This window comes from Lissotriton vulgaris, chromosome 5, assembly GCF_964263255.1.
Source record: "Lissotriton vulgaris chromosome 5, aLisVul1.2, whole genome shotgun sequence".
NCBI lineage: Eukaryota > Metazoa > Chordata > Amphibia > Caudata > Salamandridae > Lissotriton > Lissotriton vulgaris.
Window position 1 is genome coordinate 1304891590 of NC_141693.1, and position 27945 is coordinate 1304919534.

The window sequence follows — 27945 nt, forward strand, 5'->3', positions numbered from 1 at the left end:
AGAAGAGGGGGTTTCAGGGGGAAGGAGAGGGCGGGGGGAAGGCAAAGAAGAAACAAAAGTATCAAATCAAATCAAATGAGACTTTATTTCGGTTAATATTTCAAACCATAAAAAGTACATACATTGATTACATTTTCAACTTGCGCATCAATACAATATTAAAAAACATTATACACATATATCATTAAAAATCATCATGATTGTTAGTTTAGCAAAAAGTGTCCTTCTGGTCCTGACATAGTGCAGTATTGCTTAAAAAAAATCATTGGTCTAAGCAAGTTCTTATTCTCAGTGCAAGTTTTAAAAACGACAAAATATGGAGTACACAATCCTGGTGCAGGAGCTGCAAATAAATAAGGGCAGGTCTAATTTGTTTAAAATCCAATGTTCTCAGCAAATCAACAAGAAAGTAGCGTCTGGGATAATCATAAAACCTGCATAAAAATATAAAATGTAGCATATCCTGAGGAGACTTCCCGTCGCAGCCACAGGAAGCTACATGTTTGCTAAAAATGTCTGATTTGGGTCTTATTAAGAGCTGCTAAAAAGTGTTAAATCTGAACCTAGTCAGCAAGAACTTTTCATGTGAGCTAAAGGCGCAAGCCAGATAGGGCTCCATTCCACCACACGACTTTAGCATGATAAACTTTCTGACACTCGGTTTCAGCACTTCCACACTTTCTCTGTCCGCCAATTTAAACTTGAGATAGGCTCTTTTAACCGCTGTTATGTCCCCCTTCACAATGCCACTCGGATGGGAGAACAGTTTGGGGAACCCCAGCATATCAAAGCAAGATTTCAAGTATTTTAGCCAGGGGATGTGCATACAGCTATCCTGAGATGTTACATCCCGTACAATCTGGTGAGTGAGTGGTATCTCCTTGTTAAGACACAGCGAAACCCAGCAGATCAGTGGCTTCAGTGCTAGGTTATCGCATAAAAACGGTGTCCCTAGCTCCTCATGCACAACAAAGTTCGGGGTACTCGCAGGGACACATAGTAACCGTTTAAAGAAGGTGTTTTCGATAACCTGTAATTGAGTATTGGACACATACCCCCACAATTCACTGCCGTATACCGCCATGGCTACAGACTTGGCATTATATAACTTAATCATTGCAGTTATTGGTTTCTTTCCTATCTTTTTCGCAAGATTAAGGATGGTTCCATTAACCCTCAACATATCATTCTTCTTCTTCACCAGATGAGGGGCCCAACTTAGCTTCGAGTCAAATAGCACACCCAGATAGGAAAAAGTCTCTGTGACCGGAATGGGACTATCATCAAGCTTGAATACAAAGTTCTTTCTTGGGCGTTGGCCAACCTGCATTATATAGGACTTGGAATTATTGACCATTAGGTCTCTATCAGACATGAAAACGTTAAAAGCAGTTAAAAGTGCCTGGAGCCCCTTCTCCGTGCGCGAGATTAAAACCGCGTCATCCGCGTATAACAGCACGGGGATGCCCCTTCTGCCTACTCTGGGGCAGTCAGCCTGTATAGATTGTAGAGCTGCATCCAAATCATTAATATAAAAATTTAAAAGAAAAGGGGCAAGAATACATCCCTGACGTACTCCTTTATTTATCATAAACTTATCAGTGGTGTCCCCATTAGATGAATATCTTACATTGGCACTAGTTTGATGGTGCATATCCACCAGGAAGTCGACAATCCCAATGTCGACTCCCCTTGCCCTCAGTACTGCCACAGCCTCCCCCTGTTAACACAGTCGAAGGCTGCCGACAGGTCCATGAAGGCGAGGTGGATCGTACCCTTCTGGGCCACCGTATATTTGCTGAGTATGAGGAATAAATTAAGACACTGAGCTATCGTGGATCTGCCCTCACAGAATCCATATTGAGATATGGACATGACATTATTTGCGGTTGCCCAACTAGTGATTCTCCTCAACAAAACTCTCCCGATAACTTTAACCTTTGAATCAATTAGGGAGATTGGACGGTAGCACAGTGGGCTACCCCTGTCTCCCTTTTTGAAAACCGGGACAATGGTTGACACCCCCCAAGTCACTGGACATCCTACCACTGTGGCAGCATTAAAAACCGCCAGCAAGATAGGAACCCAGAAGTGTGGTCTGGACTTAAATAAATCAGGGGGGATGCCATCTGGGCCGGGGGCTTTGTTTGAAGTTAAACCTTCTATGGCTTCAAACACTTCGCCGTACTCAAATCTGAGTACTCCTTTAGATTCCCTAGGATGGCTCACACCAGTGCCAGGGTCGGCTGAAAAATACAGTGATTCAAAGTGACGAAACCAATCCTCTTTCATTATACAGCACTCCAGCCCATCCCCCGGTTGTTCCGACAGGAATGGTTTTTTTACTAACTGCCAGAATTTCGTGCTACTATTTAGGGTCTCGGGGTCCAAAAGCTCATTCCAGGCCTCCACACGCAAAGTCTCCTTATGTGTTTTAAGCGAGGACTTATATACTTTGCGGCAGAGTCGGATTTTCTCCTGGTTCCGCGGTACATCTGCCAGTGCTGCCTTCAGGTTACGGGCAGCTTTTGAACACTCTTGGTTAAACCACCTTGGGCCGTATTTCTCTAAGTTTCCCTTAGATGGTTTCGTGAGTAACCCTGACACTTTCCCCGCCAGAACTTGAAAGGCATTAAGCACCCCCACCGGATCTGTCCCTGTACAATTAACAATTTCATCTGCACAGGATTCCTCTATATTTTTATGCAGAAGGTCTGGGGTAATAGTTGACCACTTTAAGCGCCGCCTCCCGTCAGTCGTTGTCAGATTGCTTGCAAGGCGTGAGGGCATGACATCTGAGAGGCCAAAACCCCTGAGACAAACCACAAGGGGGTTGTGATCACTGAACTCACTATTATTAATATCAAAGGATTCTAAGAAAGGCAACAGAGCTTCAGAAAATAGCATGTGGTCAATAAAGGTGCCTCTAGCATGCCCTTTAAAAGTCGGAGTGTCAAAGCTTTTACCGGGATCTCTAATTTCCATGCCCATTGTTAAAACTAAGTCATTCATCATGGAGTTGCAAAATTCACCCTCTGCTGTATGTGCAAAATGTAGCCCATCTGCTCTATCGCAGTTTAAATCCCGTATACACTTCCTGAGGGGATCGCCACAGAGGTGCACATTGAAATCTCCCATGACCATTAGATTAAGGCTGTGTTTCTTCATGGAGGCATTAATATATTCTTCTAGTACAATTAGTTCATTAAATGCTAAGGTGGTATTAGTAGCATTGTAAAAATTGACCAGTCCAACCCTATTGCTTTTGGCAGATAAAACAATACCCTGGGCACATGAACGTTGTACATTGATGGTGAGGATACTCGAAGTTATCAAAACAGAGACAAAGATCACCAATCCTCCCTTTGGTCTTCCTCTATTAGATGGAATTGCTGGCACAGAGAACGCTTTATAACCTTCTAAGAACATTTCACACTCGACATCCCAAGTCTCTTGGAGGCAGATAACCTTAAATTGTTTAATAAAAGAAACCCATTTTTCATCTGCCATTTTGGTTGCTAGACCCGCAACGTTCCAAGACACAATATTCACACATTTATTGGGCTCCTGTGGGTTGGTAGAGTCAATATTGTATGTTAAATCAGCTACATTTAATCCATCCTTACCCACAGGTACTTTATGTCAGTCACACATATCAAGACCGGACAGAAGTTCATATCTGTTATGTGTGTTGACATTATAGGCCATCTGGCATTGCCCACCGAGATCAAGTCTGTTCCCTGGATTAGTTGGAAAACCTAGCCCGCCAGAATTAACTACATTATATGTAAATTGCGTCCCATTATTCCCAATGTTCGGGGTCAGAGTATCAAACCGAGGTGTTGGCCTGCTCAGTTGTGGGGGTGCCGTACAAAGGTGAGCATAAAAGTAGCCCAGTGGACGAACACAGATACTACCCTCATTGTATACCAGGGATGCAGCTCTCAAGAGTACTGTTGCCACATGTTGGGGGTGTCTGAAATTAGCCACAATGCAATCCCCATTGCCCACTTTGTTAGAGGGCCCTACCCAGTTTACCCTTCTAACTAGCGTTATCTGATCTGAATACCCGACGGGAAAACCGCAGTTCTTATTTAGCCATGAGACTGTCTTGTTTTTTAGAGAGTCATGTGACTCGCCATATGGAGATGCCGGATGGGTGCCAACTGCAGGGACATTTGTTAAGACCACCACAAAAGGCGCACAATCCGGAGGAAGATTTAGATAGCCATTTCTTGTATCAGGTCTAGGATCTATCTTGTTACCTGTAGTTGGAAGTGAGCCTACACGTGGCTGCGGGTTTCCTGCTTTAGATTGGGGGAGACTGACAGGTGGTGGCCGCTGGGGTCTACTCCCTAGTGTACTCTGTGCTCCTGCCGAATGACTGCTGCTGGCACATTTTTCCCCTGTTCAGCTTGGGTGGACCTTATTTCTTTTAGTATAGTGCTAGTATCTCCAGCGGCCTTTTGCTGCGCGGAGACAAGCCCCCCAAGCCTGTCTACTTCTTTTACAAGGGAATCAATTTTTTCCACTAGTGGTTTGAGAGCCTCCTCTATCTTCATCCCCAGGCGTGTCTCCATAATTGAGATTAACGCAGTAAACTGCTCATTAGTAATATTAACACTGGCATTCTGCTTGGGGGGGCCTGAATCAGCTCCCGTGAACACAAAGGGGTTGTTAGCTGCTGCCCAGATGTTATCAGTAGTATGGCTAGGGTTTGCTACCGCTAAATTGCTAGTTGGTTGTCCCCCTTTACGTAATGCCGTCTTTCTACACTGCCTTAATGGCCTCTTCTTGGTGGTTCCCCCCTCGCTCGCTTCACTATTTATATCGGGTTGCTCCCTCTCTCCTGAATGTACCATTGCCACAACATTTACAGAGTTGGGTGTTAATGTCAGCATACATGTTGGTGGGCTGGCTGGTAGCGGGTCGGGTGCCCTCAGAGAGGGCATTTCCGAGTTGGACAAACTAGCCCCGTTAGTGGCCTCAGTGTCTTGTGCAACAATCAGGGGATCATCCTGTGTACATACTGTGGTATCTCCTTTCCCTAATGAGGCACGCCGATCGCTATTTATCTGGGCGACCTTTTTTACCATATAGTTATCAATGGCATTCTGTCCCAGTGACATGTTGCCTACTTTAGCCTTAGACATTGAACTTATAGAAAAAACATACACTATAAAAAGATAAACAGTGCAAATGCAGAACCATACAAATTGTAGGCACAATGTTAAAAATGTCTCAGTTGCTACTAGGAATCGACACACAAAAGGGGCCTACCCAGTCCGAGCGGCGCTTCTGGCCCAGACCAGACTCCTCAGGCCTCTGAGGGCCACAGAGGGCCCGCCCTTTGCCCGGGCTTAGCCCGGCGCACTCCCGCGCGCTCCCGCGCAGCGGGTTAAGGATTCAAATATGAAGAGCGTGTGACGGGGGGGCGTGGCTAGCAGGGTGCGCAGGCCTGGTCACACGGCCTCGCAGGGGCTCCTGGACTACCGAGCTCCCTGAAGTTGAATCCCAGGAGCAGGGATTCGTGGACAAGCCCTCGCGCTGTCAGTCCGCTTTGCTTCTCGCTCCCAATTAGCCCACAGGTGAGGCGCTGTACATCAGATTTTCCGGGGGGGGGCGTGGCTAGCAGGGTGCGCAGGCCTGGTCACACGGCCTCGCAGGGGCTCCTGGACTACCGAGTCCCTGCGGCGCTCCTCCCCTGCTGCTGCAAGTTCTTTTCAGCCACCACCACGGAGGACCCGGTGCCTCTAAGCGGCACCCGCGGAGCGGGTGCTGCGAGGCGCTGTATGAGGAATGCTGGCACCCTGAAGTTGAATCCCAGGAGCAGGGATTCGTGGACAAGCCCTCGCGCTGTCAGTCCGCTTTGCTTCTCGCTCCCCGCTATTTGTGGGGTATTTCTAGAGCGCGGCGTTCGCTCCGGAGGGAGCATCTTGGCGCTGAAGATCCTGAAAAAAACCAGTCCAAGAGGATTAGATGGAGGCTTTGGAGTAATCGTCAGGGAGAGTAAAAATCCAGGTCTTAAGAAGCTTTCTAAACGGTTTTTCCTGGGTCAGTTGTCTAAGGGTTTTAGGCAGTTTATTCCAAGCTTTCGTGGCCAGGAAACTGAGGGTTTTACCACCCTTTGTTTTCAAATTGTATTTAGAGGGGAGGGTGAAATTGTCATGGGTTGAGCGAAGGTGTCGACTGGGGGTATAGTGGGGAAAACGCCTGGTGAGGTATTTAGGGCCTGTTTTGTTGTATGCACGAAAGGCAATGATCAGAATTTTGAAGAGGATTCTTTTGTGAAGGGGTAGCCAGTGGAGGGATCGAAGCGCTGCAGTGATGGAAGATCTGCGGGGTAGTCCAAGGACTAAACGCGCGGCTGTATGTAGTACGCTTTGCAGTTTCAAAATTGTGCTCTTTTTGGCCCCTGCGAGCAGGCCGTTGAAATAATCCAGGCGTGAGATTATGAGTGCCACTGTCACCGTTTTTCTGGCGTCGATGGGGAGAAAATCGAAGAACTTTCTGAGAGATTTGATCGTTCCGAAGCATTTACCTGCGACGGTTCTGGCATGCTGATCAAAGGAGAGGTCGGAGTCAAAGATTACGCCGAGATTCCTGGCGGATGACACTGTCTGAGGGGGAGCAACAGAATTGTCCGGCCACCAGAGTGCTGGACAAAAGGAGGTGTTTTTACCGATCGGGAGGATCTCCGTTTTACTCGAGTTACATTGTATGCCCCTCAACTCTGTACCACTCCATTCTACATCACCCCACGCTACTCTATGACACTCTACTGTATGCCAATGTACTTTATGCCACTCAACCGGGCGCTGCTCTACGCCACTCTATTCTACATTATGTCATTCCCCTTAATGCCACTGTATTCTGCCCATTATAATCTATGTCACTCAACACTTTTAGCCATGCTGAACAGCAACCACGCTGCTGTACAACTTGACTAAACGTCACTGGCAAATCTAATAGCTCTCACATAAGCGAGACCAATCGGCTTTACCAATGCTTTTTTTTAAATACATTTATTAAAATTTTCACACAATCTAACGAATATAGGATATCTTGTGTCTCAGGTCAGCTAACTCAGTTCATATAACCCCTACATATGTTACATCTGTTTGTATTAGTTCAGTTATTTATTAATACGTTTTGCTCCATATCAAACAAAACCTAAGCCCTTAAAGAGTAATGACACATGACTCTGATTATTGATGACTCATGATGCATTACATCTATAATTGCGGTCTGGCCCAAGTAGTGTGCCTTTCCATATCCCCTTATGACAAGGTCAATCAAAGAGATCAGGGTCCTTCTCGAGACACATTCCCCTCTCCCTCTTCCCATGTGTATGGTCAATACTGCAATAAACTAATAAGCATGTGCAAGATATCGTGCTGGTCCATTTTGACCTGCCACGGTGGAGTGGCTCCAGGGGGTCTGAGATTAACGTACCCCACTGGATCTCTGAGCTGGGCTGGTGCAGCTGCAGAACAGCCAGAGCCTGGACGGTATTAGCCAGGCCCTCACTGCCTGCAAGAGGCACCATCTCCAGCGCCTTGGAGCACCTAGAGCCAGGAGTGGGACCTCACCTGATTTGAGTTGACCCACTTCACAGGCAACAACAACCTGCAGTTGCGAATCCCATTGAGCAGCACGCTGCATTGGTTGGCCCAGACGGTGAGTGAGGGTGAGGGAGAGGGCGGCGGGAGTGCAACTGTGAGAGAGGAGAAAGTTGAAGGGGTGGTCAGTGTGTGCTTGTGCATGTAAGTGTGTGTGTGCTTGTGCATGAGTCTGTGTGTGTGCCAGGGAATGTGTGTTTGTATGTGTGCATGTGTGTGTGAGAAACAAAAAGTAATTTTTAACAGTATTTCTAAAATAGTGATTCTAGCAACTACCTACCACCTGTTCTACACTGGCGGCGTTGAGCCCTGGTGGTGTTCAGCGGTTCCTCTGTACCACCTGTTGTTCTGTTCTTGAGGTATCGATCCATGCCGGTGTCTCACTGGTACTGGGTACCACCTGTTATTCTGAGCATCTGTACATAACCCCTGTTAACATTATTAATCCCCACCAATATAGTCATCCCTCTTCCAGTGTTTAGGCATCCACTGGCATAATGAGCTGCATTCCGAAGCTGCGCTCTCCTTTATTCTTCTGTAATCTGCACTCAATGGTTGGCAGCTGAGCCCGCATCTCCACCAACGAGGGAGGAGCGGTCCTCGGGGGTCGAGTCATGGGGCACCGAAATAACAGTAGGATGCTCTTTATGGAACAGCAGCTCACTTGTCAGCAGTGAAAGTGAACCCTGGAGGAGACTGTCAGAAACAGCACATATGTTGTGACTACCCAGGGCACCTTTATGTAAATTAAGGTTGAATAACCGCGTTTTAACTAGGCAGAGCGGAAATTCACTGACTTTTTATGCAAGTCCGTGGAATTCCGCTTAGTGCAACTCAGCGAGCTCCGCCCACCCTTAAACGTACCATACTTTCAAACCAATCATGCTTCCAGCCACCGGGGTGTTTTTCTAGCTTCAATAGAAAGAGGCATGATTTATTCCAATTAATATGGAGTCCTAAAATTGTCCCGAAATTAGACTACATTGATATTATGTATAATATCCTCCTGGCAGTGGAAGTCAGACAGGACCTAGGGCAGAAAAAACGGACTAGGACACAAAATCACCTTGTGGGGGCAAAAACGCAAGAAATGGGTAGAAGATGGAAAAATCTCAATCTCATCAACCAGAAGAAACTGCCACCAAAAATAGAACCTTGGCAGAAAGAAACTTACGGTCAATAGAAACCAAGGGCTCAAAGGGAGGGATAATCAACGCCTGAAGCGCCAAGGGATGCATCCAAGTGGGGGCAGGAGAGTAGGAGATAGGACGCAGAAGAAAAAACTCTGCAAAAGGTGAGTCACCAAGAGAGAGACAGAAGCCACAGCAGACCCCCGGAATGCAAGAATAGTAGCCCATTGGTCACAGAGAGTGGAAACAGCCAGACCAATGACAAAACCATCCTTCAAAAAGTATAATGCCCCGACAGGATCACAGGAAGCAGGAGAAAGACCCTTCCCATGACACCAAGAGTCAAAGTTCTTCCAATGACGACTGTAAGACTTCAGGGTCGAAGGCCTGCAAGACAACTGGATGCCCTGAGCCACCTCAAGTGAGCAACCCTGATCCAACAAGGTCAACCACTCAAATGACATAGCCCCAGCCAGAGGTGCAGGAGAGAGGACACGCTGAGAAGTGGAGCAAGCAGCAGAGTGAGGTAGAGGGGAAACCTCCAAATGGGAACACACAGTCAAAGCCAGGATGAAGGGGAAACCAGGGCCTGTGGGACAATTCCAGAACAACCAGAAGAACCTCTACCCGATCCAACAGAATCTTCCTAAGCACACGGGGAATCGAGCGGAAACGGAGAAAAGGCAAGCAGGAGTCCCTGGGCCCAAGGGATGTGGATAGCATCTATTGGCCAGGCCAACCTTGAGGGGATCAGGCTGCAAAATTGAGGAAGGAGAGATAAACAGATCCAGTCAGGGAAGGCCCAACCTGGAGAGAATATGCTGAAATGGAAGGGGAGACAGACACATGGTCAGCGACGAGGGGAACACTCTGCTTAAAGAATCCGCAGGCACAATCTCCTTCCGTGAAAAATAGACTGAAGAGATAGAGAGGAGACTTCTCTCAGCCCACAGGCCGACCTTCCGGAAAAAGAGAAACAGAGACCCACACAACCCCCCCTGCTGGCTGATATAGGCACAAACAACCTAGTTGTCGGTCTGAACACCGACGTCCCGGCTCCGATGGAGGGGAGTGAACCAAAGAAGGGCCTGACAAACCACCATCAATTCCCTCCAGTGCGAGGACTGGACAGCCCTGAGATGGGACCACCTGACCTGGACCTTGGAATCCCCCAGAGCAGCTCCTCATCCGTGGCACTGGCATTGGTCGACAAGACCACCAAGAGAGGACAATTACGATCGAAACCCCTTGAGAGACTGAGAGGAGACAACCATCACTAGAGGGATTCCTAAATCTCTGAGGTCACAGGAATGAGAGCTTTGTAAGCCTGAGAAGTAGGATTCCAGTGGCACAGCAGGTGTTGTAAAAGGGGATACAAATGGAGGTGGGCACAGGGGAGTACATGCTGTCTGGAGGACATCTCCCCCTGACTCCACAGCCAGAGATAGGCAGACACCTGAGACTGGGGCAGCACCTAAGAGAGATTCTGGAACAGAGTAAACTGTCATTCAGGAGACAAGACCACAATCTCCAGATCCATCCACAAAAGCGGCCCAAAAACCTTAAGAGACCGGGAGGGCCAAAGGGAGGACTGCCTGTGGTTTATCAGGAACCCAAAAAAAATCCAGCAGATGGCAGACCTGATTCACATCCTGTGAAACCTGAGAGAAAGAAGGAGAAACCATCAGCCAATCATCAAGGTAAGGATACATTTGAAGATCTCGAGAATGGAGAACACTCGCTAGGGGGGGGGGGGCAAAAGCTACATAAAAACTCTTGGCGCTAATGTAAGGCAGGTCAAGGGAGGCGAGGAAGCAGCCCTGATGCACCACCTGAAGTAATGACTGCATGGTCACCATCTTGAAGCGACTATGAGGAATGTGCAGATTCACCCCCTTCGGATCCAACACTAAGGGTCAGATGTACAACCGTTTTTTGCGGTCGCAAAGGGGTTTTAGCCTTGGCCTATTTGCGACTGCAGAAAACCTGTGGCCCATGTTCCAACCCTATTTTGCGAGTCTCTAATCAATTAGCGACTTGCAAAATAGGGTTAGTGACTCACTATTAGGAAGGGGCATTCCAAGAGCGTCCCGTCCTAATAGCGACTCCAAAATCTATGTATGAATGTTTTGAGACCGCAATTGCGGTCGCAAAACACTCCCAGTTTACCACTCTTTTCAGAAGGGTGGTAAGGCACTCACAAATGGGAAGGGGTCCCTAGGGGACCCCTTCCCCTTTGGGAATGCATGCACAATTATTTGTTAAGGGCAGGAAGTTGTCCCACGGACCACTGCCTGTCCTTAAACAATTTAACTGAAAAGTTTCATTTTTATTTTTCAAATGCATCCGGTTTTCCTTTAAGGAAAACAGGATGCATTACAAAAAAACTGCTTTATTTAAACGCCGTCCCAGACATGGAAGTCTGCTGACCCCAGCAGGCCACCATCCCTGGGAGTACTAGCCTTTCCCAATGGGGTCACAAATTGCGACAGCCTCATTAATATTCATGAGACATGCAATCTGCGACCCCATTTGGGAATCGCAAACAATGTCTCAGACACTGTTGTGCATAGCATTTTCTGACACGCAAATTGCAACTCACAATTTGTCGCAATTTGCAAGTTGCAAAATGCTATGGTCGCACATCTGTCCCCAGGTCTGTAGTGTCCTTCTTCGAAACCAGAAAGAGGATGGAATAATACCCAAGCCATCTTTCCAAGGCTGGAACCTCAATGATAGCTGCTTTCTCCAAGAGAAGCTGAATACCCTTCAGCAAAGCTGCCCGCTTCACTGGATCCCGGTGCAGAGTAGGGGTGGGCGGAAAATCCGTTCCACTCGCGGATTTTGCGGATTTTCGGTAAATTCGCAATCCGCGAACTCCCGCGAATTTACCGAAAATCCGCAAATCCGCGAGCGGCGGATTTTTCCGGGGGCAAAAGTTCAAGCCTGCCCTGTTGTAACTATTTTAGGATGGCGCCGGCAAGCTGCCAGCGCCATCCTAAAATAGTTACTAAGTTAGCTTCAACAGGAAGCTCTAATAGATAAAATAAAGCAGGTGCTCGCAACGACTTTATTTTATCTATTAGAGCTTCCTGTTGAAGCTAATTTAGTAAGTATTTTAGGATGGCGCTGGCAGCTTGGCGGCGCCATCCTAAAATATTTACAAATGCCCTTCCTGTGACCCTTCCTGTGGAGCTTTTTCTCTTCATCTGCTGAACTGATCTTTCTCTGACCTTTTATGCACACAAGAGGCATGTGAACTCGCATGGAAGCCCCGCACGTTTGGCCCCGCGCACACACTCGCGGTTTGCACCGTCTTCCCGCCATTCACCCACTATGATGGACAGCTCACTCAAGGGACCCCTGCGCCCTTCGGGGCGATTGCATAGTAACACACACATGGTCGCTCGAACTAGTTGATGCTCAAAGTGACTCATTCATTAGCCCAAAAACAATCATGAGCGTCTTCGAGGCTGGACAGGTGTGCCTCTTCCCAAATCTACAGTGGAAAGTCAGCTGTGATGCTGGGTAGAGGCCTTCGCATCCTTGACTTTCATGAGCGCAATCCCCGTGCTGTTCCTGTGACCAGGAGCTTCTTTCTCTTCATAATATTGTGTTCGCACGGGTTGCTGCAAGTTCGCACGCGTTTTGTACAATTTCGCAATTTGCGAAATTGTACAAAACCCTCGCGAACTTGCAGAAACCCGTGCGAACATAAAAAAAAAAAATCCACAAATTCGCGAGAATTCGCGGATTTTGCGGATTGCGAGTTCGCAAATCCGCAAAATCCGCGAACGTGAGATCCGCAAAATTCACCCATGCTTAGTGCAGAGGAGTCTCCCTGAACACTTGAACCAGGCCAGATGAAAATTCGATACATAAAACAAAGGTCACTGTCCAAACTGCCCTGGCATCGGAAATACCCTGCCATTGGTGACAAATGAAGCAAAGCCAACTTCCAACTAGAAAGGGCGGATAATCACATCTTAGGAGAAGGATAGGGGGAGTCACCAATGGACTGAGATCTGGACTTGTCACCTCTAGGCCCCCCCCCCCAACCTGTTTACAGATATGGCAATGAGCCGCATTGGAAGCCCCTGATGCCGCAGCAGCCACACACAAGATGTTTTTTTAACTCATTATTTAACTTGTTCATTTCTCAGTGGGCTTCATATAAGTATCCGTATCATTTTTATAGCATTTCAGTTTCCATCAATATGCTAGGCGTACGTGAATACAAAACTTTTTTTTGCCATTTCATATAAAATAAATGTCATTGTTTATGCATCAGATAATAGTCGATTTTACATATAGGTGTGAGTTACCCCGTGTCCCAATCTTCCTGAACTATTCAAGTTATTGCTGCAATAGACAAAGAATCGTTTTTTTTACTTACTTTGATATCAATAAACAATAATGAGAAATAATATGAATGCAGTACTTTCTGCATACTTTACTTGCGCAAGGTGTCTTTATGTCACGTTCATTTGTCAGCTTATTGTATGATATTTGTGTATAAGGGTCAAATGTTTTGTGCATCAGTGTATCCGAGAGTTTGCGGTGTTTGGTTCTGGAGAGAAAGTGTGTGAAGGTTATCGTGGGGGGGGGTAGGGGAGAGGGTCTTTTACTGGCCACAATCTTTATGTGAGGCTACCCTGCTGTATTGAGAAATATGTAGCGCAGGATGGTAACTGGTGTATTTTATGATTCTTTATGTATCAGTTTAGTTCGATGGCTGTGAGGTATGTCCTCCAATTCGGAGTGTTAGGCACTGTTGGTGTCTCTGTACGTTGTCCTTGCGAAATGTCCATCTCAGCCATTAAGGCTCTGACTAGATCTTTAAGCCATTGGGAGGGAGGAGGGGGCATCTTTGCCTTCCAGCTAATAGCTATTCTGCGTTTTGCTGTTATTAAGGCAAGATCTAGGAATGTGTTTAATGCTTGTGTTTGGATGAACGCTTGGTAACTCCCAACAAGAATTGTTGCCCAACTGTTGGCATTGTTGTTTCTGTAACCTCGGTCAAGATTTCTGCCACTTTTCCCAATATGTAACTGTTTTCGGGCATGACCACACCATGTGTATGAATGTGGCCAGGGGGGTGTCACACCGTGGACACTTATCCGAGGAGCCTGGGTACGTCCTGGCAACCCTGCGAGGTGTGAGGTTGGTGTGATGTAATTAATTGAATTAGGTATACTTAAGTTTTGTATTAATTGAAATAGTCTTTGTGATTATCAAACATTGTGTCCATTGCTTGTCGTCCCAATGTTTGCAGTGTAGGCAGTTGAGATGGCCTTTCTTAGCGTAGAGAGGTGTAGAGCAGAGTGACTGCCCAGAGAGCTGTGCTGTGAGTGAGACGCGTTTGGAGAGGCTTAGATATTTCTGGTTCCGCATGGGTTTTGTTCCACATCACACGAAACTGGTTCATTACAATAAGAAGGGTCCTGGGGGTATTCCATATTCATCTACTATTGTGTCCAATGTAATAAGTATAGAGTCTGTGAACATGTCCCCCCCAAGTTGTAAGTGCTGCGTTGGCCCAATCTGTCGCTCCTGGCTTGTGGGCATGTCTCGTGTGTCCTGGGGCAGCCCAAAGTGGTAGCGCACTGCATATGGTAGTGCCTTTTATGTACATAATGGCACCAGCAGAGCTTGGCCATGGTCGTTAGTAAGTTCCCATGGCATCAGTGCGGAGGAGCCATTCTAAAACAACTTTTGCATTTGGATGAGCCATTGTTGCCCAGTGTCCCAATGCGAATACATTTTGACCTGCTATCCACCGCATAGGCCATTACAGTTCTGCAACAGCATAAAAATATTCATAATTTGGAGCTACAAGACCTCCCTTGGATAGTGGTGCATGTAGTTTTGCCAGGACGACCCGCCTTCCGCCATTGCCCCATAATAACGCTTTCAATAGTGACTTCAAGTCTTTGAAGTATTTTGGGGGTATTTTCACCGGGGGGCTGTAAAGAAATATAATAGTCTCGGTCGTAAGAGCATCCTGGATATGGCGAGCCTGCACATAGAGCATAGGGTAGGTAGCCAAAATATCAAAATTAAAATATCGATATACAATAATATCGATGTTTTAATTTCGATGGTATAGAATATCGATGTGCAATAATATCGATGGACAGAATATCGATTTTAAGGTATCTATGTTACTAACATCAACATTTTGTTTAGTGTTATGTATTTTATTATGTTTTTTATATGTTTGTTAAACATGTTTTTTAATGTATGTTTAGAAATTAGTAATTTTGTTTACATTTTGTGTTTTAGTAGCAGAGCGGATTGTGGGTTTATAGGGGAATAGGGTGATAAGTAATTTAATTACAATAAATGAATTATTATGTGTTTTTAATATTTTTGATTAATAATTAATTGTTAATCATTAATTGGTAATGAATTATTAATAATTAGTTAATTAAATAATTAGAGATAATGTAGTAATATTTGTATTTGTTGTTATTGTTAATTAATAATTAATTGGTAATTAATTATTATTAAGTGATTAAATGATAATTACATTTTTTATGTGATTTATTTATGTGTAGTGGGTTGTGTGTTTATAGGGGAATAGGGTGTGAAATAATTAAATTAAATTAATTAAAGAGATTGTATTTATTTATTGGTATTTATTTTTAATTAATTAATTGGTAATTCGTTTTTTAAATTATTTTATATTAATAATTATAAATAATTTATTAATAAATATTGTTTATTCTTGTAAATTGCTTGTTGATTAATTACTAATTGGTCATTAATTATTAATTGGTAACTAATATTTGTCAATTAGTTAATTTATAATTACATCAATTTAATAATAATTGTTATTAATTGATTAATTGATATTTATAATAATTATGTTTTTTTGTATGTGTAGTGTGTTGTGTGTTAAAGGGGAAGTAGCGTGGGAAGTAATTTTTTGTTTAAGTAAATATCAATTATAAATATTTGGTATTTAGTAATATATTTTTGTAAATAAAATATTACATCTTTTTTTTGTTTAAAAAAATATGTAATTGATAAGTATGTTAATATAACGCCTACGCTATCCTGCTCTTTTGCTACTATTGCACCCTCTGGAGTGGGAATAGTAATTTTTACCCTTCCGCTATCCAACGCTTTCCCTACTGTTGCACCCTTTGGAGTGGGAATAGTAATTTTTACCCCTATGCTATCCAACGCTTTCCCTACTGTTGCCCCCTCTGGAGGTGGAATAGTAATTTTTACCCTTATGCTATCCAACGCTTTCCCTACTGTTTCACTCTCTGGAGTGGGAATAGTAATTTTTACCCCCACGCTAACCTACGCTTTCCCTACTGTTGCACCCTTTGGAGTGGGAATAGTAATTTGTACTCCTACGCTATCCAACGCTTTCCCTACTGTTGCACCCTCTGGAGTGGGAATAGTAATTTGTACCCCTATGCTATCTAGCGCTTTCCCTACTGTTGCACCCTCTGGAGTGGGAATAGTGATTTTTACCCCTACGCTATCCAACGCTTTCCCTACTGTTGCACCCTTTGGAAAGGGAATAGTAATTTTTTCCCCTATGCTATCCAACGCTTTCCCTACTGTTGCACCCTCTGGAGTGGGAATAGTAATTTTTACCCCTACGCTATCCAGCGCTTTCCCTACTGTTGCACCCTCTAGATTGGGAATTGTAATTTTTACCCTTACGCTATCCAACCCTTTCTCTACTGATGCAATATGTGGAGTAAGTATATATATTAATTTATATGTAGAGTTTTTAATTTATTTTAAATGTATATGTATTAGTTAATATTTTTTAAATGTTTTAATGTTTATATCTATAATTTGTTAAATGATATGTATTTTTAAATTATTTGTCCATTATTATTAATACATTTAAAAAAACGATATTTTTGACTTCTATATTTTTGTACTACGATATTTGTTTTCGATATTTTTGTACTTACCTTTATGTATATAGAACTTTGATATTTTTGATGTCGATATTTTTCCTTCGATATTTTTGTATGTCTATATTCTGTCTGTCGATATTATGTCATAGATCCGAGGATAGTGGCAGACCTATCCAGAACTGTATGGAGGCAGACCATCCATTAAGTCCGTGTGTGAATGGTAGACTTGGACACCTAGATATTTAAACGTATCGCAATTCCAGGGCAACCGGGTGATTGGGAGTATTCTACGTTGTTTAGGGTTTAAGTGCATCAATTGGAATAGGAGTGATTTGTCCCAGTTAACTCTTAGACCTGAGATTTTACGAATCATTCTAATAGACTCATTAGTTCTAATAAATTTGTTGCATTGTCTCGCAGATATATTAATGTGTCATCTGTGTATAATGATACTATGTTCCACATATCTGGCGCTTGTTTACGAAGTATACATGCCAGGGACTCCATTGCTTGTGCAAAGATAATTGGCGATAAGGGACAGCCCTGGCGTGTGCCCCGCTCTATATTGACTGGAGATGATATTTCTGTACCTGTGCGAACTATTGAGGTTGGGGAATTGTATGGAAGGGACACCCATTTTTGGAAGTGTGGGCCAATTCCATATCGCGATAGCACTGCATGTAGGTGTTTCCATCCCAGGGTGTCAAATGCTTTCTCTATGTACAATGACACCACCCAACCTTGCCTCTCATTTGTTTTCGCCCAGTCCATTATCATAAATAGCCTACACAAGTTTAGGAACTTGCTCCTGTTTGGGATAAAGCTGTTTTGGTCTTGGTGTACTAATATTTGTGTTAGGGCAATTAATCTGTTTGCTAGTATCCTGCCTAAAATCTTATGATTGGTATTTATTAGGGACATGGTCGATAGGAGCCTAGGAGTACTGGGTCCCTGCCTGGTTTAAGGAGTACTACTAATACTGCCTCAAACAGCGAGACAGGTAGGATTCCTTCATCATATCATATGCCTTTAGAGCTCTCCCTAGTCGGGAGTACTAGGGCTGCGAGCCAACTGCCTTCAGTTATTAACTTGCTGCATTATAGAATTTGTGAATAGCGATTTTGAAACTCTTTTAAACATTTTACAATTAATGTGCTGATTCGTCTTGGGGGCTTTTAAATAGACTGTTTATTAAGGGAATTTGAGATCAGGCACACTAACACCTTCTTAACGCTTAATTCTCTTCTCTTTGCCTCGCCTAGCCGCTTTGTTTTCGCGGAAGGCGGCGGCGGGCGCCATCTTGGGTGTTGGCTGGGGCTGCGCTCTAGTCGCGCCGGCCTCCCACCCTCCTCACGCTCTATAAATGAGCACCATGACCAGACGGCGCAGCGGGCTGGCGCAGCGGGCGCGCGTCGAAGCCGCGCCAAAGCCAAGCCCGTCTGCGCCCGTCCGCGGCCGGACTGGCCCAGGGCCACAACCCCTGGTCCCCGACTGCTGTACTCATCCCAGTATTTAAAAGAGCTGAATCCTGGTAAGATACATCAGGATTGTACTACCGTCGCTCTCACTGCTGTGATGGGCACTCGCCCCTTCCCGTGCTCAGGTTGTAGCTATCAACTCCCCCAACCTCATCTACTAGCCCATCTAGACCCTAATTACGTCCCGTCACATGCTCCAGATAACGCTCCTCTGCATGGCTGTCGAGCTGCGCTCATTAATACGCGCTCACTCCCATGTCATAGTCTTCAGATTAATGAGTTTATTCTCGCCCATGACTAAGCATGGGCGGAAAATCCGTTTCGCTCGCGGATTTTGCGGATTTTTCGGAAATTCGCAATCCGCGAGATTTGCGAATTTCCCGCAAAATCCGCAAATTCGCAGGCAGCGGATTTTTTTTGCGGCGCGCGGCGTTGGTGATACAATTTTTGCGGCGCGCGGCGTTTATCATCGTTTGCCGAGTTGTTTTTCTCGATAGTTTGCGAGTGCTGCGCAATTTTGGATCTTGCTGTGTGATCCCGCGGGAATTGGCGAGCGCGATTACGTCATCGCGGCTTGCCAGCGATAGTTTGTCAAGGCGAGTACGGCGAGATCACGTCTCGCGGTACTTCGCAATTGCGAGATTTGAGATGCGGCGAGCAGCAAGAATCTCGCACAAGCGAAAATATAAAATTTGCAATTCTGCACAAGAAATCCACCAGCAAGCAGCATAAACCTTCTTGAAATGATGATTTTTATCTGAATAACTCCTTAGGTTGACATTTGCCTGCACTTTTTTAGCGAGGAGTCCATTTTGGGGAGGGGGGGAGGGGGGTGGGAGGAAGGAAGTGTCCCACAGTCTTCAACTTCCTGTTCCTGTTCAGCAGGCTCCTCCCAGTGCTTTGTCCATCTCCTGGTCACTTTTCATTTGGATCTGGAGCTGGAAGGATTACTTTTTGTGGATGCTGCTGGATCTTTGGATTTGAGGCCTTTTTGACTTTCTTTGGATCACTGTTGGATTAGAAATTTTACAAGTAAGTTTGTTTGGGGCATTACAGTTGCTGCAACTAAAATTTTGGAATTTTCGATTTTTGGGCTGTTTTGGGGCCTTTTGCCCAGGGGTACTCAGTGGTGGGTGGACTGAGTCTTTCTGTGGGTTGTCTTGAACTTAAACATCATGGAGGGCATGGATGGATTGGGATTGTGCTGATTTTTCAGTGATTTTCGTTTTTTGGGGCTGTACTTGTGGCCTTTTCACCAGGGGTATTTGAGTCTAGCATGGGCCTAGTCTTTCTGTGGGCTGTCTTGAACTTAAACATCATGGAGGCCATGGATGGAATGGGATTGTGCTGATTTTTCAGTGATTTTCGTTTTTTGGGGCTGTACTTGTGGCCTTTTCACCAGGGGTATTTGAGTCTAGCATGGGCCTAGTCTTTCTGTGGGCTGTCTTGAACTTAAACATCATGGAGGGCATGGATGGAATGGGATTGTGCTGATTTTGCAGTGTTTTTCGATTTTTGGGGGTGTTCATGGGGAGGGACAGGCCATGTGGCTGGTGGCCATTTTGAGTGCAGCTACAGGCACTGGCCATGTGCTGGCAGGCAAGTGGCCATTTTGAATGCAGGCTTTGTTGTTAGGCCTGCAACCATTTTGCCTACTTTTCAACCTTTATTTATGCCCAGGGGTAGTGAGTCTTGCATGGGCCTAGTCTTTCTGTGGGTTGTCTTGAATTTAAACATCATGGAGGGCATGGATGGATTGGGATTGTGCTGATTTTTCAGTGATTTTCGTTTTTTGGGCCTGTACTTGTGGCCTTTTCACCAGGGGTATTTGAGTCTAGCATGGGCCTAGTCTTTCTGTAGGTTGTCTTGAATTTAAACATCATGGAGGGCATGGATGGATTGGGATTGTGCTGATTTTTCAGTGATTTTCGTTTTTTGGGCCTGTACTTGTGGCCTTTTCACCAGGGGTATTTGAGTCTAGCATGGGCCTAGTCTTTCTGTGGGCTGTCTTGAACTTAAACATCATGGAGGGCATGGATGGAATGGGATTGTGCTGATTTTGCAGTGTTTTTCGATTTTTGGGGGTGTTCATGGGGAGGGACAGGCCATGTGGCTGGTGGCCATTTTGAGTGCAGCTACAGGCACTGGCCATGTGCTGGCAGGCAAGTGGCCATTTTGAATGCAGGCTTTGTTGTTAGGCCTGCAACCATTTTGCCTACTTTTCAACCTTTATTTATGCCCAGGGGTAGTGAGTCTTGCATGGGCCTAGTCTTTCTGTGGGTTGTCTTGAATTTAAACATTATGGAGGGCATGGATGGATTGGGATTGTACAGATTTTTCAGTGATTTTCGTTTTTTGGGCCTGTACTTGTGGCCTTTTCACCAGGGGTATTTGAGTCTAGCATGGGCCTAGTCTTTCTGTAGGTTGTCTTGAATTTAAACATCATGGAGGGCATGGATGGATTGGGATTGTGCTGATTTTTCAGTGATTTTCGTTTTTTGGGGCTGTACTTGTGGCCTTTTCACCAGGGCAGGGTATTTGAGTCTAGCATGGGCCTAGTCTTTCTGTGGGCTGTCTTGAACTTAAACATCATGGAGGGCATGGATGGAATGGGATTGTGCTGATTTTGCAGTGTTTTTCGATTTTTGGGGGTGTTCATGGGGAGGGACAGGCCATGTGGCTGGTGGCCATTTTGAGTGCAGCTACAGGCACAGGCCATGTGCTGGCAGGCAAGTGGCCATTTTGAATGCAGGCTTTGTTGTTAGGCCTGCAACCATTTTGCCTACTTTTCAACCTTTATTTATGCCCAGGGGTAGTGAGTCTTGCATGGGCCTAGTCTTTCTGTGGGTTGTCTTGAATTTAAACATCATGGAGGGCATGGATGGATTGGGATTGTGCTGATTTTTCAGTGATTTTCGTTTTTTTGGGCCTGTACTTGTGGCCTTTTCACCAGGGGTATTTGAGTCTAGCATGGGCCTGGTCTTTCTGTAGGTTGTCTTGAATTTAAACATCATGGAGGGCATGGATGGATTGGGATTGTGCTGATTTTTCATTGATTTTCGTTTTTTGGGGCTGTACTTGTGGCCTTTTCACCAGGGCAGGGTATTTGAGTCTAGCATGGGCCTAGTCTTTCTGTGGGCTGTCTTGAACTTAAACATCATGGAGGGCATGGATGGAATGGGATTGTGCTGATTTTGCAGTGTTTTTCGATTTTTGGGGGTGTTCATGGGGAGGGACAGGCCATGTGGCTGGTGGCCATTTTGAGTGCAGCTACAGGCACTGGCCATGTGCTGGCAGGCAAGTGGCCATTTTGAATGCAGGCTTTGTTGTTAGGCCTGCAACCATTTTGCCTACTTTTCAACCTTTATTTATGCCCAGGGGTAGTGAGTCTTGCATGGGCCTAGTCTTTCTGTGGGTTGTCTTGAATTTAAACATTATGGAGGGCATGGATGGATTGGGATTGTGCTGATTTTTCAGTGATTTTCGTTTTTTGGGCCTGTACTTGTGGCCGTTTCACCAGGGGTATTTGAGTCTAGCATGGGCCTAGTCTTTCTGTAGGTTGTCTTGAATTTAAACATCATGGAGGGCATGGATGGATTGGGATTGTGCTGATTTTTCAGTGATTTTCGTTTTTTGGGGCTGTACTTGTGGCCTTTTCACCAGGGCAGGGTATTTGAGTCTAGCATGGGCCTAGTCTTTCTGTGGGCTGTCTTGAACTTAAACATCATGGAGGGCATGGATGGAATGGGATTGTGCTGATTTTGCAGTGTTTTTCGATTTTTGGGGGTGTTCATGGGGAGGGACAGGCCATGTGGCTGGTGGCCATTTTGAGTGCAGCTACAGGCACTGGCCATGTGCTGGCAGAGAAGTGGCCATTTTGAATGCAGGCTTTGTTGTTAGGCCTGCAACCATTTTGCCTACTTTTCAACCTTTATTTATGCCCAGGGGTAGTGAGTCTTGCATGGGCCTAGTCTTTCTGTGGGTTGTCTTGAATTTAAACATCATGGAGGGCATGGATGGATTGGGATTGTGCCTATTTTTCAGTGATTTTCGTTTTTTGGGCCTGTACTTGTGGCCTTTTCACCAGGGGTATTTGAGTCTAGCATGGGCCTAGTCTTTCTGTAGGTTGTCTTGAATTTAAACATCATGGAGGGCATGGATGGATTGGGATTGTGCTGATTTTTCAGTGATTTTCGTTTTTTGGGCCTGTACTTGTGGCCTTTTCACCAGGGGTATTTGAGTCTAGCGTGGGCCTAGTCTTTCTGTGGGCTGTCTTGAACTTAAACATCATGGAGGGCATGGATGGATTGTGATTGTGCTGATTTTTCAGTGATTTTCGTTTTTTGGGCCTGTACTTGTGGCCTTTTCACCAGGGCAGGGTATTTGAGTCTAGAATGGGCCTAGTCTTTCTGTGGGCTGTCTTGAACTTTAACATCATGGAGGGCATGGATGGAATGGGATTGTGCTGATTTTGCAGTGTTTTTCGATTTTTTTTGTGCTGTATAACTGAACTGATGTTCCTCTGTCTTCCATTGTTTTTAGGTGCACAAGACTCAAGAGAACCACCAGTGCCAGGAAGAAGTCCTGCAGCGGTGTGCGTGTGCAGCATAACGTCACGCGACGTCACGTCTGGCCTCAGACAACTCTACAATTCGTGCAACTGCGGCCTGCTGTCTGACCTGCTCTGAAGAAGATGGCCCCAAAAAAAGGTCTCCGTAGCTCCTCTAGCAAGAAAGTTGCTAGTAAGGAGCAGAAGAAGCAAGTTACCAAGGAGGCTGGTGTGCCACCCGCCACGTTTTTTGGGAGAAAAAAAAAAGTACGCCTGCAGCAGCAGGATCTGCTGGGGACCAAGCTGGGAGCAGCACCCCTGATCCATTGGGTTCAGTGCCTCCACCACCACGCCAACTTAAGTCAAAGCCCTTGAGTGCTTCAGAGGCAGTCAGTGTACTTCTCCAATCACCATCGCCCAGTGATGTTGGCTCATCGCAAGAAAGTAGCAGCAATGTCCCTGAATCAACACAGGTTGTTGTAACTCATCTGACAAGTGTTGAACAACCACAGCCGCAACAACAACACCATGTGCAAGTACACGCCCAAGTACATGTGGAAGGAGAGGCAGCAAAAGGAGATGTGCAAGCAAAGGTGCATGGAGGTTCACAAGTGCCCACAATAGTTGTTCCTCCCGAAGTAGGGGCACATCAGGAAATCGACAATGAAGCCGAGGTATCATTGGAAGCCACTCCTCCTGATGATCATTCATTGTCTTCCACATCCCTAGCAAGGAAAAGATCAAGGGGGGTGTCTACATCTTCTTCAAGCCCACCTCCTTCTGATGATACGGATCCAGCTTGGGAACCACCACTGCGGTCTGAGAATGAGGCACACCATGATCTGACAAAGGTACCTAAGCGTAAAAGGAAGGTCGTCGAAAAACTCATACCTATGGAGTGTGATGAGGCTCAACAAGAAGTGACAGATACTGCTGGTGATGAAGCCTCTCACGATGACGACGAGCCAGTCATCACAAAGGTCACTGCAGCCCCACCGGGCATGCAGCAAAGAGACATTTTGACCCTATCCCGAGAAGCTGCTGAGCGTGATGATGATCTCGACGAGGAGGCAATGGAAATGGAAACACAACAATCATTAGATTTGGAGTTAAGTAGTACACCAAAACCTACCGCTTCCATATTTCTTCCTCGCAAGAAGGTACCCACCTCGACCTCAATTCGTGGTGGTGAAAGTGCAAAACGTACTGAAGTTCGGCAATCCACATCCTCCACTTCATCTGGCATTAGCAGCAGGACCACCACCACCAGTATCGCCGCCTCCTCCGGCCCCCAAAGACATTTCAAGTCTCCAGTTTGGGACTTCTTTAGTGTTTGCCCAAAAATGGAAAACGTAGACATTTGTAGCATTTGTAAGCTTCGAGTTGGTCGTGGTAAGCTTGGTTCTAACTATGGTACCGGAGGCCAGAGAGGTCATCTTAAGAGAGCGCACCCTGTCCAATGGTTTCCGCACCTAGAGGCGTTTAAGCAAGCCGGAATTGCACGTAATGAAAACATTGATTTTTCATCTGATGATGACGAGGAGGAAGAAGACGATTCAAACACTTCACTTACACCCAGTACCCCTGTCAGCAGCACACCCCATGTGAGGCACACTAAGAGTGTGGGAGAGAGTGAGACATCAATGCGGAAAAGTTCATCAGCGAGCGTAACTGGGTCGAAGATATCATCATCATCCCGTAAATCCTTGGTCCAGGGCAATATTAAAAAGATGTTGTTTACAGAAGCGCAATATGAACGCAACCACCCACTGAAGCTGGCTAAAATGCTAGCTCTGGACCTTCTCCCTTTTTCTTTTGTAGAAGGGGTTGGTTTTGGTTTTCTAGAATTAGTGGCAGCGCTCTGCCCTAAATGGAAGGTTCCTAGCCGGTTCTATTTTGCCCGAGTTGCGGTTCCAGCACTACATGAAGATGTTCTGAAGGTGATTGGGGCAGCTTTGCAGAAGAGTGCTGTTCACACTATACATCTGACAACAGACATGTGGACCAGTGGCGCAGGCGCTGATTACATGTGCATCACTGCACACTGGGTCTCTTTTTCAGGGGCTAAAGCAAAGCTAAACGCAGGTGTTGACGCGGACATTGTTTTTAAAGCTGCTCGGAAACATGCAACACTAGCCATGTTTGGTTTGGAGAAACGTCACACAGCAGAAAACATTTTGGATGTCTTTAACACAAAGGTCCTTAACTGCCTGTCCCCACTAAAACGCCAGGTTGGTTATGTTTCCACGGACAATGGCGCCAATATAGTTAAGGCCATGAGGGACGGTGACTATTTCAGAGTGCAGTGTTTGGCGCACTGTATAAACCTGGTTGTCCAAAAATTCTTGGGTAATAAAGGCAGTGCAGCGTACAGTGTATTGGACACCTGCCGAAAAATGTGCAAGCATTTCAGCCATTCTTTTAAGGCCCGGAAGCAGCTGAGGAGCCTGCTATATCAACGTCAAATGCCAGTGAAAGCACTCATCCAGGAGGTGGTAACATGTTGGAACTCAACCTTCTACATGCTTGAGCGTCTGTATGAGCAGTATACGGAACTCGATCAATATTTCCTTACAGAGGGTACAGAGGAGCTGAGGATGGGTGCGGCGCAATGGAACATAGTTCAAAGCCTGACACGCATGCTTCGTCCTTTTGAGTTCTTCACGCGTACAGTCAGCAAGGAGGACACTAATTTGGGAAAAGCTATCCCATTGTTGTACATGCTGGAGGACCAACTGAAGGAGGTGTGTTCTGTGTTTGAAAAAGATGACAAAATCCAAGACTCTTTGCTTCTGGCTGAGAAATTATTAGAGCTCCTACAAGGTGATGAACGTCTTAAAGAGATCCACTCAGAACAGCATTACATTTGTGCTACTATTCTGGATCCACGCTACAAAAAGGCGCTGGCAGGCTAAGCATTCTTTCCTTTTGATGATGAACATGTTCCAAAGTACAAACGTTGGCTAGCCTTGTCAGCCAAGAGGTTTGAAAGAGAACGGCTGAAAATTGAAGGAAATGGCAGTACATCAGCAGGCCATCCCCAGTCAAAACAATCCACTTCTGCACCTGTGGCTGGGCACAAGTGACCTCTCAGCCGTTAAAGACACCGGCAACCGGATCATCTGCACGAGACACAACAGAAACATTGGAGGCTGAAGAGGATTGGCTAGCTCTGCGTGGGTTTGGTTCTCAAAAGGTCAGAGGCACAGCAAGAGCTAAGCAAAGTGGAGGAACCTTTGATGAGGACCTTGAGTCGATGGTGAAGGACTATCTGAATGACTCAACAGAGGTCTATGTTAATTCTGACCCATTGGCGTATTGGCATGGGAAAAAAGAATTGTGGCCACAGCTCACCAACCTGGCTTTAAACTACTTGTCTTGCCCACTCGCAAGTGTGTCTTCTGAACGGGTTTTCAGTGCTGCTGGTGGCATTGTAACTCCCAAACGGAGCCGCCTCTCGCCCAAAAATGTGGAGAGGTTAACAATGATCAAGATGAATCAGCACCTCATACCACCAGATTTCAGAGTACGAGAAAGCGTGCCGGATGAAGAGGAGGTGGCCAGCAACATAGATGAGGGAATTTCTACTCTGTCAGGTGACACTGAGCTCACCCTGCCTGAATTCGCAGAGTATGATGACGAAGCCTTATTCTTATTCCTGGACCGTGATACCGAGCCCTGAAAATGAGACAACGAATCAATAACTTTCTTTTTCATCCTTATTCACTTTTATTCCTGTGTGTCTGTCTTTCTTTGTTGTGCACAGTTAATATATTTCAAACTTTAATCAGATAATCACAAAATCAAGCCCATCAGCAGAACTGTCTTCACTGGTTTGCTAATTGATTTGAAGTTGCCGCAGTCTGCATTCCTCAGGTTCACAAGTTCAGAAAAACATGCTCCTCTATCCTCCTCCTCCAGACTCCTATTTCCATCAAACCAGAGGGCTGGTTTACGCCCAATGAAGAAAGACTCAGCACTTGTGGGGGTGTTGTTGTACCTCTTTGCAGGTGAGTTGACGGCTCTGGGGCCATTGCTGGGAAGCTCTAATACCGGATAAAAGTGTTTTGGACCAAATCCCAGGCGGAAAATGTTTTGTGTTTTTGATGACTTGCTTGCCTTTGAGGTGCTCTTAGGGGGGGTTCCGTCTGTTTGTGGGTGAGTTTCGTGGTCTGGGAGCACTGCTGGGACACTCTAATCTTGATTGCATTTGCTTTTCAGGAAATCCGTCGTGGCAACCCCGACTTATGGCCTAGCTACGCAGCGCGTTTGGACCGAAGGCCGAGAAATATTGCAAGTATGAGATTTTGCTTTTGGCCTGTTTGGGGGTGTTATGCTTCTTGGCGAGTGGGTTGGCGGGTCTTGGGGCATTCCTGGGAAGGTCTAATACCGGGTAGAAGTGGTTGGGACAAAATCCAGGGCGATTTTTGTTTGGCTATTTCTGACATTTTGCTCAATGTAGCCTTTTTGGGGGCCTGTTTGGGGGTCTTCCTGGTGTTTGTGGGTGAGTTTCGGGGCCTGGGAGCACTGCTGGGACACTCTAATCTTGATTGCATTTGCTTTTCAGGAAATCCGTTGTGGCAACCCCGACTTATGGCCTAGCTACGCAGCGCGTTTGGACCGAAGGCCGAGAAATATTGCAAGTATGAGATTTTGCTTTTGGCCTGTTTGGGGGTGTTATGCTTCTTGGCGGGTGGGTTGGCGGGTCTTGGGGCATTCCTGGGATGGTCTAATACCGGGTAGAAGTGGTTGGGACAAAATCCAGGCCGATTTTTTTTTGGCTATTTCTGACATTTTGCTCAATGTAGCCTTTTCGGGGGCCTGTTTGGGGGGCTTCCTGGTGTTTGTGGGTGAGTTTCGGGGTCTGGGAGCACTGCTGGGACACTCTAATCTTGATTGCATTTGCTTTTCAGGAAATCCGTCGTGGCAACCCCGACTTATGGCCTAGCTACGCAGCGCGTTTGGACCGAAGGCCGAGAAATATTGCAAGTATGAGATTTTGCTTTTGGCCTGTTTGGGGGTGTTATGCTTCTTGGCGGGTGGGTTGGCGGGTCTTGGGGCATTCCTGGGATGGTCTAATACCGGGTAGAAGTGGTTGGGACAAAATCCAGGCCGATTTTTTTTTGGCTATTTCTGACATTTTGCTCAATGTAGCGTTTTCGGGTGCCTGTTTGGGGGGCTTACTGGTGTTTGTGGGTGTGTTTCGGAGTCTGGGCGCACTGCTGGCTATATATACTTTACTTTGCAAGAGGTTTGAAGCAAATCCATGGTGGC